At 48.1% G+C, this 16,491-nt stretch overlaps 1 protein-coding gene across 9 annotated transcripts in view; it reads left to right on the top strand.

Annotated features, from left to right (window-relative positions):
• Positions 1 to 16,491, top strand: part of PTK2B (protein tyrosine kinase 2 beta) — a 139,121-nt gene that overhangs the window by 23,780 nt on the left and 98,850 nt on the right. The window lies entirely within an intron of this gene.

Genomic DNA, 16,491 nt, shown 5'->3' with positions numbered 1-16,491 from the left:
TAGAAAGACCTTCACCGCAGTCACAGAGCGGGGAGCCAGACGGTGACCTGTTTGGGAAGCTGTGAACAGCTCAGGGGGGCTGAACCCAGCATGATCGTCACGGTTCCGCCGGAGCGTGTATGTTTGGAGTTGGGGGTCGGGGAGCAAGGGACGGTGGAGGGAAGCCTTGGTGGGGGCTGGACCCCTTCCTTCATGGGTGGTGGTCCGTAAGGGAAGTAAGGGGACACGTCTGGTATATCAGGCAAAGTCTGAGTCCCTTCCCACCACTTGAGTGTGTTCCTAGGCGGGGTCCCAGCATTCTCCAGTGACGGTAACAGCTAGCCCTTCCTCCTGTGCCATGACGGCACTGAGTCTAAGCTGTCCCCACCACCACTCATGCGGATGTTTCTCTTGGTATTAAACCTCTGCAAGGAAGGAGAGTCTGTATTCTTCTTCCTTGAAGTGCTGTTTCCTTCTTTAAGGATGTGGGAGCAGTGGCTGTGACGTGGTGAATCTGAAGTCCAGCTCTGCATCACTTAGCACCTCCCAGGTGCTGGGCGAGGTGCTGGGGATACTAAGGTGAATAAGAGACCATCCTCAAGATGAAAGAGCCACAGTAACACCAGATGGGCTGTGAGAGGATGGCCAAACACCGTACAGGCACAAAGCCCAGAGCTACCAACATAACCAGGGGGAGGCTGACAAGGCTTTACTGACGAGGTGATGCTGGGAAGGGTTTTGAAGAATGGATAGGAGTGTGCTATGCAGAGAAAGGGCAGGGAGGTGCCCTACCAGGCACAGAGCACAGCATATTTAAAGATAAGGCATCAAAGAGTGTGGCCTGTTTGGGAAGCTGTGACCAGCTCAGGGAGGCTGGATCTGGCAGCACGGTTGTGGGAATAAAGCTGGAAGGATGCAGAGAGACCCTTTATCATGGTCGCTTGGTCCTGGACTTTGTTCTCTAGCAACAGGAAGTGACAGGATAGATAAGAGAGCATATCTATAGGATGTGTAGCTATAGGAGTATTTAAGCAGGGAAGAGACTCAGATTTTTGTTTTGGAAAAGAGAACTCTGGCCCCGGGTCAGAGCAGCTTTTGTGCCAAACACAGAGAAGGGTTTGGCTCGGAGACCCGTAGACAGGCGTTTCTGGGGTGTGGCCAAGGGCTGCCAGCAGTGTCATGCCAAAGGCCCGGAGTTCCTGTCGTCAGCTTGGGTGTCGCAGCTACCCACACTGCTGGCTGGCCAGAGAGGGGTGTGGCGAGCGCTGGCCCCGAGGAACAGCCTACTTCCTGTTTCCTTCCCCTGGACATCCACGTGCAGTGAGGAGGGGGCAGAGAGGACAGAGAGGGGCTTGGCCAGGGCAACGAGAACCGACCTGCCTTCAGTGGGGAAGTACGGTGGGGGAGACAGCGTTCAAACTACAGGAACGGAGAATCTAGGGAGAGGACACCTGCTGCAAAGCAGGGGGCCAGCCAGGCATCCTTTCTTGCCCCACCAGTTGGGATAGGGTATCCCACAGATATTACGGGATGTACAGGACATTCAGGACCAGAAGACTCTGGTGGAGGGAAAGGGACTTGGTACAGGACAGCAACTCACACCCCGCCTTCCCCGAGCCCCCCTCCTCCCAGAGCTCTTGGCTGTACCATCCACTTCTGCCAGGCACATGTTATCCTGAGATAAATTTATTTTTCACAAGTACATGCCTTGCTCAATGGAATGGGGTAAGGCGGGGACCTTGTTTCATTACCCTATGTCTCCCGATCCTATTCCAGCAAATGTCAGGATATGAAACTTGTGCTCAGGAGACATTTGTTCGGATGGAGGAGGTTTTGGGGAAAAGAGCTGAGGAAAAAGTGCTAATTTAGAGATGGTCTCCAATGCCTGTGAAAATGAGGGGCACCGGAAGGATTCAAATAAAACGAGATACAAAAATCTCATCAGCTGCTGAAAGAGACGAGTGGGCAGAGGACTTCCTGACCCCAGGACGCATGCACTTTGGAGAACTTTCAGGGCAGAAGCAATCTAGATCCTCCGGCATAGCTGACAGTGGTGCTTCTCCACTGTCAGTGCCTTCAGAATCAGCTGGAGAGCTTTCGAAAGCACAGATTACTGGGCTCCAACTTCCTTTGCATTTCTGACAGGTTTACAGATGATGGTAATGCTGGCGGTCCAAGGACCACACTTTGTGTAGCACGGATTCCATTACTTGGGGTGTGTATTAGAGACCCTGGGAGCTCCTGTGTCTGTCTGCAGTCAGACCCAGGCAGGCATCTCTTCCTTTTCTGGCTTTGCTCTGTTTTGTCCTTAATGCTCCCAGAACGGTTCTGATGCCCACCCTGGTTGAAATACCCACCGTGTCTCCATGGACTTCGACATGGAGCCCTTCTCCTCCACACCCTCAGGCTGGCTTCATCTCACCATCCTCTCTGTCCCCAAAGCGTCTTCCTGACCCTGACAGCACTTTCCTCCTGCCTTATTTTGTCATTTATTATGTGTGTGCCCTCTGTCTGAGTCAGCACAGGCTGCCATAACAAAGTTGACCGGGTGGCTTAAACAGCAGTCATTTATTTTCTCACAGGTCTGGAGGCTGGGAGTCTGAAGTCAGGCTGCCAGCACGGTCAGTTTCTGGTGAGGGCTCTCTTCCTGGTTTGAAGATGGTCACCTTCTTGCCGTGTCCTCTCACGCCTTTTCTTTGGTGGGTGTGTGTGTGTACGAGAGAGAGAGAGAGAGAGAGAGAGAGAGAGAGAGAGAGAGAGAAGGGGGGGGTGGGGAGAGGGAGAGAGGGAGTACGCTCTGGTTTCTCTTCCTCTTCTTATAAGGACGTTAACTCTATCCAATCAGGGCCCACACTTATGACCTCATTTAACCTTAATTACTTCCTTAAACGCCTTATTTCCACGTACAGTCCCATTAGTGATTAAGGCTTCCACATATGGATGGGGGGGGCACAAAAACATTGAGACCATAACATCATCTTTCCCAATTAGACTATAAACCTTGGAGGTCACAGGCATGGTGCCCATGTCCCCTTCAATGGGTCTGTGGAGGACCAGTTCAATCCATGTCTGCTGAATCACAATGAGTGTCTGAAAGAAACCAAAACAAACCAAGACCTGTTTACTTTGGCCCTCACTGGCCCCCGATTCTTGAAATGCATCCACAAAGGCTGAGGCGATGGAGAAGAGAAGGCGTTTGCTGAACCCTGTCCGTGAGATGATGGGGCCGACCGAGTGCCAGCATTGTCGATGGGCTTATCAGCCTCAAAAATAATTTGATTACTAATCTGTGTCACTCAGGGAACTACCATCCCCAGAGCTGTATTAAGAATGTTTTCCTCGGGCAAAAAATGTGCCGTCTTTGGCATCCAAGTCAGCCTCAGGAATTTCATTTTATGATTGATCCTTCTTCTTCTTCTTCTCTCTCTCTTTTTTATTTGGCTCTTTCCTATACTTCCTCCAGATCTCTCACTTGACATATAGCCAACCCTCACTCTGCCCTCTCAACACTCAAAAAACTTCCAAACATAGTTGCTTTCCCCCAACACTGTCTTGCAGTTCTTGCTAAGAGAACTCATTCCTCTCAAATGAGGCCACTGAGGTTCCCCAGGCTGATGGTCTCCCTGACCTGAGGACCCCACGAGAATCACAGAAGCCCCAGGTGACCCAGATACATCTCTGATGACCACTGCCCTTCGCTGTTTATTTACAACTGTCTGATGACAAGGTGAGCAGGAGGAGACCACAGTTTGCAGGAGGCGCTCTCGGTAACCCCTTCCCAAGCTCAATTTTCATTAACCTCGTCCCCTGCCTTCTGGCCTCCTCTCCTCTTTTTTTTTTTTTTTTTTGTTCCTCTGAGTGCCATGACTAAGGGAAAATGGCCTAAGGTTGGAGAATGGGCTCCTGGACTCTGTTCTCGACAGTCTTTCACTTCTCAGGAAAATGGCAAGCACATCAGCTGCCTTGTTTGTGTGCCATCCCGCCCCCCGCCCCCCGATTCCACATCCTCCCCTCCCCCCAGCCCTCCCCTCCCCAGTTCAAGCTCGGGCCTGACATTATTGCTCCTTAAATATGGAGCAATCGAGTCTCGCAGAGGAGGCAGCGGTACCGCCAGCTCGCACACAAACAATGACAGCCCATCAGCCGGCAGCACGGCCAACGGGGAGAAGCAGTGCTTAGGATCCTGCGCCCAAGGTGTGGCTCCTTGTTCCCCAGCCACGTGACCTCAGGCACCTTCTCAACCCAGTAATCCTCAGCTTTCCTACCAGCCAGACAGTGATAACGGTAGTGCTTTCCTTAAAGAGATACTGCAGAGATTAAAGAGAATGTCTATGTATGTAAAGCACTTAGCGTGGGTGCAGTGCACAAAATAAGTACTCGATTCATTCAGCAGTTACTCTTATCAATGGCATCTATTATTAGAAGACAGAAGTATGTGTAACTGAAGTGTCGCCCGGGGCCCCTGGCCCTCATCTGTGTGGTCACGCTTGGCAGAAATCCCAGCTCCACAGCTTACGGCAGCCAGAGGCTCTGCCCTGTGATCTCTGCCAGTTCTAGACTCACTTCCTTGTGCTTCTGGTCACATCTGTGCTGTCAGATCTCGTTCTGTCACATCACCCCTAGGCACAGAACCCAGCCCCTTCCCCAATTCCCTGCACACAGATCCTACAACATTCTGTTCATTCTCTGGTCTACCCCCACTCCCACCCCTTGCTTTCCTTTTCCCCCTCCTTTCCCAGGACAATGAACAAATTGTACCTGTCCAGTTTCCTTGAGCCTCATCTCCTAGCTGCTGTGATTTAGTGGAGTGTTACATTCGTCCATTTGGGCTGCTGTAACAAAATACCATAGATTGGCTTATCAACAGCAGAAATTTATTTCTCACAGTTCTGTTGGCTGGAAGTCCAAGATCAAGGCACCAGCAGATTCTGTGTCTCGTGAGGACCTGCTTTCTGGTTCATAAACAAACTTCTCCCTGTGTCCTCACATGGTGGAAGGGGCAAGGGATCTCTCTGGGGTTTTTTTATGAGGGCACTAACCCCATTCATGAAGGCCCCACCTTCATAAGCTAATCACCTCCCACCTCCTCCTAATACCATCATCTTGGGTGTTAGGATTTCAACATATGAATTTGGGAGGACACAAACATTCAGACCATAGCAGGCATCTTTCTAAATAACTACAGTTTTATTCCTGGAGGAATTCTGTTACCCTCTCCTAAGGAAGTAGAGATCTCATCATTCTGTACACGTGTTTAAACAAAGATGCTGCTACATCCTGGGGGCAGGACCACCCAAGTTGACATCTGGGGAGCCCGAATGGTGAACAAGGCCAAGCGGGGGCAGCTGCCCACGACTGGGAGCAAAGCGGCTGGAGAACAGAGGTTGTGGGAACAGTTTGCCCCTGTGAAGGCAAACTGAGCCAGGTTGGGGTTTTTACTGCTCGTGAATGGAAGCAGCTGCTTTCCTCAGACTGCAGACCCGATGTTCTGGTGATGGGACTTGTTAACCACCACAATGACTTCCTGATCAAACAAGCTGACGAGAGATAAACTCTATTACATATGGTTGAGTCAGACATGAAAAACAAACAAAACCTAAGACAGGGTTGATGCATCCATGGGCAGGTGAGTCAAATGAAAGTGTACAAACAGCTATCATGGAGGGTCCAGGAGCTCATGACCCTGGAGACCTCAGTAAGGGCTCTGGGCTGTGGTGCGGAAGTTTGAGAGGCAGAAGAAGCTCAAACCACTGGCTCCCGAAGGACTGAGCCTGTCCCCCTCACCCTGCCAGGGGTGGTCCAAACTCCTAGTCCCCCAAAGTGCTATTCGCTTCTCACACCTTTGCCAGAAGCGCTGTTTCATCTACCCAGAAGCGCCTCACCCCCTCTTGCCTCATCACCCTTCTTCTTCTTCTTCTTTTTTAATGGCATATTTATTAATTTTTTAGGTTTTAAAAAAATATTTATTTATTTAATTTAGTTATTTTATTGGCTGCGTTGGGTCTTAGTTGTGGCACGCCGGATCTTTTTGTTGCGGCGTGGGCTTTTTGTCGTGGCGCTTGGGCTTCTCTCTAGTTGTGGCGCGTGGGCTCCAGGGCGTGTGGGCTCTGTAGTTTGCAGCAAGCGGGCTCTCTAGTTGAGGCTCCTGCAGGCTCAGTTGTCCTGCGGCATGTGGATCTCAGTTCCCTGACCAGGGATCGAACCCGTGTTCCCTGCATTGTAAGGCAGATTCTTTACCACTGGACCACCAGGGAAGTCCTGCCTCATCACTCTTCTTATTTGCCCTTTAAAATCCTCCTCAGCTTTCTACACCACCAACCCCGAGGGGCCTTCCTGATTTCCTCTTACCTGTAGTCAGAGTGAGCGGCCCTCTTCTCGCTGGCCTCCCAGCTCATGGCCTTGGGTGACAATGGTCAACCCCTTCCTTCCGACTTTCAGCGAGCCCTGTAAAGCAGTCTCACCTGTTTTCAAATCCACTCTCTGCCCTCTCTAGTGGCTTCAAGTGTCTGGAACACAGTAAGTTCACCACATATCTTTTAGAAATTCATTCAGTGCAATTCTGAAATTCAGGAGGACCTGCTTCAGCTGCAAGTCTGGTCACTCAAGACCACAGTTTGTATCACAGGTAGTTTGCCCTCTTGGAGTTTCCATTTCCCCTTCATGGATGGGGAAGAAAGAGCTCAAGAAGGAGGTTCTGTGGATCCTTACTTTTACTCTACTCTTATAGAACTGCTTGCTTTCCGATCACCATGTTGCTATGAGTAATGGGGAAAGTGACAGAAAAGTGGAGCATCTGAAGGGCCAGAGATGGCCCCACTGAACAGAGCATTATTTCGGGAAGGAGCAGGTAGACTGCTGAAGTCTTGTCAGCCAAACTCGTGGAGAAAGCTCTTCTCTCTTGAGCACCTGTGGGAAATGCCTCACCCAGAGAACTCATCATTGTTGGAAAACTCTTATTGCTAGAAGGTTCTTCCTTTCATTGAGCTGAACTCTCTCTGAAACTCACCCCCACCAGTGCTAGAACTGCTCTCTGCAACAGCCGCAAATAATGACTGTTTTTCCATATGACAGCCCTGAAAGATAGGGGCCACCCATCCCATGATTCTCTGATCTAGGCTTCACATAAAGAACTGTTTCCCCTCTTCCTCTCGTCCCCTGCCTTTCTGGCTCTCCACTTCTGCATAACTGATTTTGTTACCATCCTGAAACGTCGAGGCCAGCAATAGACCCTAACACTCCACAAGAAACAAGACCTTTTAGCTGATTCCAGCCTCTTCATCACAGTGGGCTGCTGTCCTTCCCCTCTCCAAATGGGCCTTCTGTTTTGAAGTATCCTAATTAAAGTTATTAAGTAAAACCTATCTACAATCCCATTAAGTTTGAATTTCTCGGCCTGGCTTTCCCAGAACTCCTCTCAGTTTGCCTCTGGTCCACTCTCACAGCCTTGCTTCTCATCATCCTTGTATTAGTCAGCTCAGCTGCTGTAACAAATACCACTGACTGGGTACTCTCTCACAGTTCTGGAGGCTGAAAGTCTAAGATCAAGTATTGGCAAGATTGGTTTCTTCTGAGGCCTCCCTCCTTGACTTATAGATGACCACCTTCTCCTGTATCCTCACATGGTCCTCCCTCTGTTCATTTCCTTGTCCTAATTTTCTCTTCTTATAGGGACACCAGTCATATTGATGAGGGCCCACCCTGATGACCTCATTTTACCTTAATTACCTCTTTAAAGGTCCTAGCTCCAAATACAGTCACATTCTGAAGTACTGGTGGTTAGGACAGTAACATGTGAATTTGGGGGGGGGGGACACAATTCAGCCCATAACATTCCATCTTACTGTTTTCTAGTTAAGCTGGTTTGACCCAGTCTTCTCAGAACACATCCTTTATTTTCATCTCTCCTGCCTTTGTTCCTACTGCCTCTTGCCCTGCCTCCCCTGCTTCTCTTTCAAGGCCACTTTTCCAAGAAGCTCTCATGCCAAGTGGTTGTTCAGTCTGTGTAGACACTCCCAGAGATGGAGAATTCCCTTTCTTCTCTGAGCCAGCCCATTCTGCTTGCTTCAACAGCTTTCCACACTAGCAACGTGGACCTAGAAAGGTCTCAAGCTTCACAAATGGAAGGTGCTTTTCCTTCCAATTCAGATAAAATGATCTCCAAATGAATAAATTGTCTCTAGATACAATGAGAACTGAGTAGCATATGGGGAAAAAGTCTGAAATATTTCAGGAGTTGGAAACTATTGAGACTAGATGCCTGAGAGCTGTCTACTCTGAGATACTGTCCTTGAGGTAAGACTTAAACAGAATTCGGTCCTCTTCCTATATGGTGAGTACTCAAGTCTCTTAATTCGTTCCCCACAATTCAGAATCTTGCAGACTCTCCCATGTTCCCTCTGCAAGACAGGACTCTCCCAAACTTCACCTGCCAAGACGCCTCAGTCAAAGCAAAACCCACAGAGCCTGCTCCTCTTTCCACTCCACTCTGCAGCTCTTCCCCAGCATGTACACCCTCCAACACACACCTCCTAGAGCTTCAGCCTTGCACATCGTCTTAATGCTGTTGCTTAGCAACCAGTAGGGGAAGTGTGATCACACCTCCCAGCACTGTCCACGGAGCACTGCAGACAATACAAACAGTTCCCTGGTTTCTCTCTGCAACTAGAGGAAGGTAGCTGTCAGGGGTGGCCAGCATCATGCTCCAGAGATATTGGCTCATCCCCCGGGGGCCCAAATTGGTTGCTGCTTCGCTCTTACTTGGCATTGGGTAATGTCTCTGTGGGGGCGGCTGGGTAGGTGGTTCTTGCAGGGCCGGATCTCTCTGCTTGCACTTGTTCTCAGGATGCCTGTGATGCAGTTAGGGCAGCTTGCAGAATCCTCTCTGTTCCCACGCAACCCTGCCCTGCACCAAGCCCGCGTCCTCCCGCCCCCAGCCTCTGCGTTCCCCTCAGTCTCTTCCATTTGGAGGTTGTTCTTCAATGTTCTGGCACTGCCCTGTCCCCACCCCACCCCCCTGCAGCCCTCTTGTTCTTCTAGCCCCTGGTCCCTCTGCCTCTCGGATGCTCCTCCTTGTGGCTGCACAGCCCCCAGGTCCTCAGGTCAGCCATGCCCCTCCCCTTCCTGATGTTCTTTACATCCCAGCCTCAGGCCACTGGGCCAGACACCACACAGTGGACTGAGGTCCACCTCCTGCCCTCTACTGGTGTCCTGATCAGAAACCGGATCGTTGTGACTTGGAATTCCCAGGTGTCGTGTAGCATGAAAGAGTAGAGAAGGCAAGAGAGTCTGGAGTCTGAAGACGTATATTCCAATTCCAGATTCCTTTTTTCCCCCCTTGATTCTACGATTTAGGTCAAGTTTCTTTAACCACTCTAAGCCTTTGTTTTCTAAGGGGATTGGAATCTTTGCCTCACTGGGCTATGGTGACAATCGTGAGAAGTAACATAGAAAGAGCGCAGCAAGATACATCGCATACAGTTGGAGAACTCTGACTATTTCCTTCCTCTCCTTCCATCTCTACCTCTTTATTCATCTTTCGGAAGCTGCTCTTCCTCAAGTGAAAACCAGTTTTCTGGTTGGATTCTCAAGAGGTGGTGCTATGCAACGACAAGGACACGGGACTGGGAGGGGAAGGACCAACTCCAGGTCTCCCAGGCAGTTCCTCTGATCTTGGCTCTTGCACTAGACAGCCCTGAGGTTCCTTCTGTTCACTTGCAAAATGGAGCTGGGAATATCTGTGTTGTCGAATGCACAGAGCTGCTGTAAAGCTCAAGGAAATAATATGTGTCAATATCCTCCACACATTTCAAAGTCTTTTACAAATTTTAGAGATAAGAATTATCTTGGACAACCTTGGTCCCATTTCCCACCCTGTAGAATGAAAGAGTTAGATTCAAAAATGTCTAAAGCCCCCTTAAGTGCGAAAGTTGTGGCAAACTGAGAGATGACAGTCACTTGCCCTCCAAAGACCTCCGTGGAGAGAACCGAATCCTTCTTCAGAGAGTGTATTTGTCTTGTGGCCCAAAGAATAGATTTCACTCCCTCATCCCTGGGCCCCATGACCAAGATGGCTGGTTATTATCTAGTACTAGAGGCTTTTTCTTGTTCTGCTTTGGAAGTGTATAGAGCTCTGTCCTTTCAATCAGGAAAACAAATGAGTCAGAACATTGCCTGATCACTGGGGAAGTGATCACTGGTGGAGGTGTTTGGACGGATGTCATGGAGACTTCTGTGGTGGTTCTGTGTTTAGTAGTGGACTGAAAAAGTGGAATTTGCAAATGGAGTATACTTGAAGCCAGAGATATTAAAGTAGTTTAATATCAGTAGTTTACAGTAAGTTAAATAAATAAAAGTGTGACCAACCGATAGAATTTGGATGTTATTGAAATCTTGAAGCTTGCCTAGGATGAACGAACATTCCAGAACATTTGTATTCTCTTCCGTGAGACTTCCCCCAGGCGGGTGTAGGGACTCCATATAAGGAGGATCCCAACAGGAAATATGGACACTGTGGGCAGCTCTCAAAGCTCTGGCTTTACTTGGAAGATCTATTTCCAAGCCCTTCACTCAGGGCCTTTACTGCTACCCATCCTCCAATCCCATGGCTTCAGGGGAGAGATGAATCAATACATTAAAAAGTTGGGAACTCCTGCTTCATAATAAAGTTGGAAGGGGTCGGATACAGTACAAGTGTCAATGGTTAACCACATTACCACTAACTTTCAAAAACATAGGTATTTGGTGGGGGAGTTTCAGGGGGACATTTAATCTTTGTTATGACTGGACGCATGGAATAATTAGTCATAGAATCAGAGAATGTTAAGCTGGAAGGGACCTTGGCCATCACCCAGTGCAACCCTTTTGTTAATAAATGAGACAAGAGTCTCCAACGTGTAAACAGTGCTTAATTTGGAAATGTGGAAATGTGGGTGACTGCCATTTTCTAGTTTTTTACTTTTCAAATAAAAATATTAAAATGAGAAAACAGGAAAGTGACTTGCCTAAGGCCCCGTAGCAGTGTAGGGACAGAAGCTGCCGAGCCCCCAAATCTGTTGACTTTTGTTCCTCTGCTTGTCCCTGGGGGATTCCATCTGGGTCTAGACCTGGGTTTGCAAAAAAGATCTTTTACAGTAAGAGTGGAATCGTGCTGCCAATGAGTCTTCACAGTTTAAAACTTAACTTTAAATTACCAGCATTTTCCAATTTCCAGGTCAATCTCATAAACATTTTCTTTTGACTACAATGGGGCCTTACTGTAGGGGGAATGTTAAAAGTAACATGTCAGTTTCAAGCAGATCTCTCAAAACACACCTGGTTTTCTTTTTGTTTTTATTAGAGTATAGTTGCTTTACAATGTTGTGTCCGTTTCTGCTGTACAGCAAAGTGAATCAGCTATACATATACATAGATCCCCTCTTTTTTGGATTTCCCTCCCATTTAGGTCACCACAGAGCACTGAGTAGAGTTCCCTGTGCTATATAGTAGGTTCTCATTAGTTATCTATTTTATACATAGTATCAATAGTGTATATGTGTCAGTCCCAATCTCCCAATTCCCCCCACCGTCCCCCCTCTTTCCCACTTCGTGTCCATATGTTTGTTCTCTAGGTCTGCGTCTCTATTCCTGCCCTGGATATAGGATCACCTGTACCGTCTTTCTAGATTCCACATACACGCGTTAATGTACGACATTTGCTTTTCTCTTTCTGACTTACTTCACAAACACACCTGGCTCTACAGGGTTAAACCTGCCCGCTGAAGGGTGATGTGCAAAATGGAACCTGTGTTTGATGTTCTTAACGCACATCCCACGTCGCCCATGCACTTGAGGAAAGAGAACCGCTGCGAATGGGTGGTGAAAGCAGTGTGAATGCTGGCCCCCACACAGCCTCCTGACTACAGCTTTTGTTCCCATGGTCTCTTCAATAAGTATGACTCAGTCTGCTGTTCGGGCCCCACTTCCCCTGGGCAGGGAGCTGACTGCAGCGCGTGCTGTGCTGGGCCCGTCGTGCGTAACTCAGGGGGCACGCTCCCTCCCACCCCCGACCCTGGCCTCCCCTCACCCCTGCTAACCAAGCTCCCTTCTGCTCATCTGAGCACCGAGATCCCCACCCTCCCCAGCTTCCAAAGCACTCACCAATGAATACAAATGGTGTCGCCCCACCACCCCATTTAAAAAAAAAAAAAAAAGCGCTGTGCACATACCTTGACAAACTGCCAAGGTGCTTTTTCTCACCCACCTACTCATCCACAGAATTTGTATTCTCCAGCATATGCCTGATACCCAGAACGCCAAGTAAAGGTCAAAATGGGTTCCTGTGAACAATGAAAACAAAAGACAGGAAAAGCCTCCTCACCAGCTCACCTCTTGTAAACGCTTGTTAGAGCAAAAGAACATTCTATCCTCACTGTGTAGAGGGGACATGTCATCTGGGCCAGCCCACACTTGTGAACTTGTTTTGACTACATGAGTCCAAAGAGGAACTTTAATTAATTGGGAGGCACGTGATTTTGAACCCAAGGGGATGGTACCGTGTCCCAGCATTTTCTATCCCAAGAACAGCAAAAAGCATGGAATGAGAAGCATGTCTCCTTCCCCTAAGCCAGCTGAGGCCACAGCCCCCTCAAGGATACAGAGAGGCAGAGAACTACATGCTCATGGGACTGCCTGTCTAGTCTCAGGATTGAAGGGGATTCATTCCAAACATATTGAGTTAGCACCCACTCCAAAAGAGGCCCAGAAAGTTTAGAGCACAAATTTGCAGTGAGCTACACATGGATGGAGCTGGTAATGTTGGAGGCTTGTTCTGTCAGATGCTCAAGGTAAAGGCAGTGGGGTAGATAGAGAGCCACCAGGCCGAGCCAGTGGGTCACCCTTAGTCTGGGGGATGGCCTGCCTGTCCAAGAAAGTGCTGTTGTTTGCCCGGACAACTCTGAGGCAGTGCCCGTTGCTTGCTAATCCGCTGTTGAGATTTTCTCCCTCCTTATTCTCTCTTCTCGTGGGATAGGAAGGGCCCAGCCTGGCCTACTTGTACATGTTGACCTATGAGTATGAATAAGCAAAGTCCCTAATGCATTCATTCACACATTAACACACACTCTCTCTCTCTCTCTCTCTCTCTCTCTCACACACACACACACACACACAGACACACACAGACACACACACACACACAGTCATGCTTTGGTTTCCACAACACAATCCCCATATGTACCCTGTAATGGCAGTGCAGACCAAGACCAATGCTTAAATAAATGAGGCACTTTGGCGATAGGATTATTCTAAGGCAATGCCGCTTTGGGAATGTGATCTCCCACTGTTCATCTGCTTGAGGATGAATAGTCTGGGAGTGCCAACTCATTAAACCTTATCAGTCACTTAGACCTCACCAAAGGTGGCTTTGGAATAAGTTTCCCAAGAGTAGGAAAAATAAACTCATCCACAGAAAAGAACCTACTATTGAGGATAAAGCAAGAAAAGGAAGGCATCACACACCTGTCATTGTCACAGTCAATAGCCTTGTAGATGCAGATGACACAAACCCCCAAGATGGGATTCGCTGCATACCCAAACTAAGGGAAGATTCGGGAAGCAGCTGAACTCAGGGATGACTAGAACCAGGCGCTTAGACACAGCCAGGGGCCCCGGGGTCTGCCCTTCTGCCTCTCTGGCTCTCATTGCATGTTGGCTTCATTCTTTCAGATCAATTTCTGCAAAAGGCAGGGGACATCATTGCTAATTGAGTCCATGCTCTCATCTATAGCCTTCTCACCCACAGTGGAAAACCTCTTTCCCTAAGCCAAAGTTTGAAAAATGACAAAGAAGAACTCTGGTTTGCTTAAGATCATGTGTCCGTTTCTGGACCAGATCCCCTGGCCGGGAAGGTGGGTGCCACGTTTGCCCCAGCTTGGGTAATGCATCCCATCCTGTGGTCCAGACAGGGGGAGGAGATAGAAGAGATGGTCTCCCATGACAGGAAGCCTCCACTAGAACTACCTGATTGCCGTGGAAGGAGGACTAGCTCCCCACAAAGAAAGTGAGAGAAATTCTCTGAAGAAGGGGAAGGAGGCATGGCAGGCAGACAAAATCAAGGTCCCCTGCAGTAAATTTGCAAGCTTTGGTCCTGTAGCAAATTCACATCTGCTGGCAGGTATGTCTGTTGGGAGGACCATTCAACTTGAGAAATGGAAGGAAAGGGTGACATTGAAAGTGCTTGGGAATTGGCAATGTAGAATTATGTTATAGCTAAGAACTAAATACAACTTTGCAGAAAGGATGGATGGCAGGGTCATAAATTATACGTCAGTAAATCATTTACATACTGCTGAACTGTTTGACAACAGTTGTTACATGAAAGAAATAACTGTGTTTGACTTCCTGGTCATGTCGCCCTACTTGTAGGATTTAACAGACCAAGTCACGTGCTCACTGGCTGGTCTTTCTTTCCTGGGCTTGAACGCGATGTCAGTATTAGTGACGGTCCTCCCACATAATCATCCCTGATTTTCAAGAATGATGTTTTTATTGTACTGCCTATGACTGAAATTGAAAAACCAGCGTGCCCTTCAGTCTCGAGTGAAAGGCATTCTTAGAGTAAATGACTATTTTTGATTCTGCCTCTTCCGTCTCCAGATTATACTTCACTCTTGTTCAAAAGGAGTCTTAATGTTTTAATATTCTGCAACTGACGTATAATCAGGACCTCTCAAAGATGGCCAGGTCCTAAACTGAAAACCTGTGAATAAGTTAATGTACACAGCAAAGGAGACACCACAGATGTGATTAGGTTAAGGACCTTGTGATGGGGGGATTATCCTGGGTTACCTGGGTACACATCACAAGGGGCCCTTTAAGAGGGGGATAGGAGGATCCGAGTCAGAGAAGGTGACGTGACGACAGAAAGAAATGTGACAACAGAAGCACAAGTCACAGGGAGAGAGAGTTGAAGACGCTGTTCTGCTGGCTTTGAAGATGAAGGAAGGCACCAGTGAGCCAGCAAATGCAAACAGTTTCTAGAAGCTGGAAAAGACAAGGAGAAGACTTCTCCCTAGAGCTTCCAGAAAGAATGCAGCCCTGCTGGCACCTTAATTTTAGGACTTCTGACTTCCTGAACCATATGATAAATTTGTGTTGCTTTAAGCCACAAAGTGTGTGGTGATTTGTTACAGTAGAAAACTAATACAACTACCTCTCTGGAAAGCAGCTTGGCAACAAGTTCTAAGAGATACGAAAGAGTGTAGGCCTTCTGACTCAGTCATTCTGCCTCTAGGACCCTCTCCTAATGAAACAGTCAGATATGCAGAAATGTACTTCTTATATACTAAGATGTTCATTATGGTATTATGTATAATAACAAAACCTTCTGAGGGCCCTGCTGGTTGTCTTTATTACAGTTACAACTTGACAAGTAAGAAAACATGACCCATGGGGTGATGGCCATCCTTCTCTATGATGTTGCTTCGTGAACGTGTCGTGATCACGGGTGGGGATGGCCTTGTGGTAGCATTGCTGTCAGTCTTGTGATTCAACAAATGCTCGTTGAGCATGTGGGGTCCTGCGCCAGAGCCAGGGGCACAGAGGCAGAGGACACATAGATTCTGGGGAGCTGCAGGAGCCCAGCCAGGGAGATGGTCATTAACACAAAGACTTCTCGGAAAAGGCGATGTGCTACTTAAAACCTGAGGGATCACTAGGAATGAGCCTCAGCTGAAAAGCCAGTTCATGGCATGCAATCCTGTCCCCATTCCGTGGGTGCATAGTAACTGAAAGTGGAGAGAGATCCTGGCTGCTCATCAGGAATTCCGAAGGCTCTGCAGCCTGAGGCAGCCCTAGCCACCCTTCGGTCAAAGAGATGCAATCGATAGCCCCAAACTGGACATGACCCAGATGTCCTTCCGTGGGTGACTGGTATATCCACACAATAAAATACTACTCAGCAATAAAACGGAATGGACTATCGATACGCACAACAACCTGGATGGATCTCAAGGGCATTATACATAGTGGGAAAAAAAAGTCAGTGCCAAAAGGTTTCATGTATGATCCCAATAGGTAACATTCTTAAAAAGACAAAACTATAGAGCCGGAGAACAAAGTAGTAGTTGCAGAGTTGGAGGGTAACACAAGGAAGTTCTTTCTTGATGATGGAACCTGATATTATACGACAAGATGTCAGCATTAGGGGAAGATGGATCAAGGGTACACGGAACTCTGTACTACTTGTGCAACTTCCTATGAGTCTATAATTATTTCAAAATAAAACGTTTAAAAACAGCTACAGACTAAAATTCATCTGTCTGATGATAATATTTATTCTGTCCCCAAGAACTTTCTCACCACTTAAATAGTTCCAGATCCATTTTAACTGGTGTTTAAACACCTCACGTTTCCCCCATCACTTCTGGACGTCCGCTCAGGGCCAAATAGGGTGGGGAGATGACGTTAGCAACTGACAGCAGAGGAGAATGGAAAACTCACTTCCTCCCAAACTTCCAGTGCACTGGACCACCCCGT

Source organism: Balaenoptera acutorostrata, chromosome 6 (assembly GCF_949987535.1).
Source record: "Balaenoptera acutorostrata chromosome 6, mBalAcu1.1, whole genome shotgun sequence".
In the NCBI taxonomy this organism is placed as follows: Eukaryota; Metazoa; Chordata; class Mammalia; order Artiodactyla; family Balaenopteridae; genus Balaenoptera; species Balaenoptera acutorostrata.
This window is presented reverse-complemented; position numbering and strand designations above follow the sequence as displayed.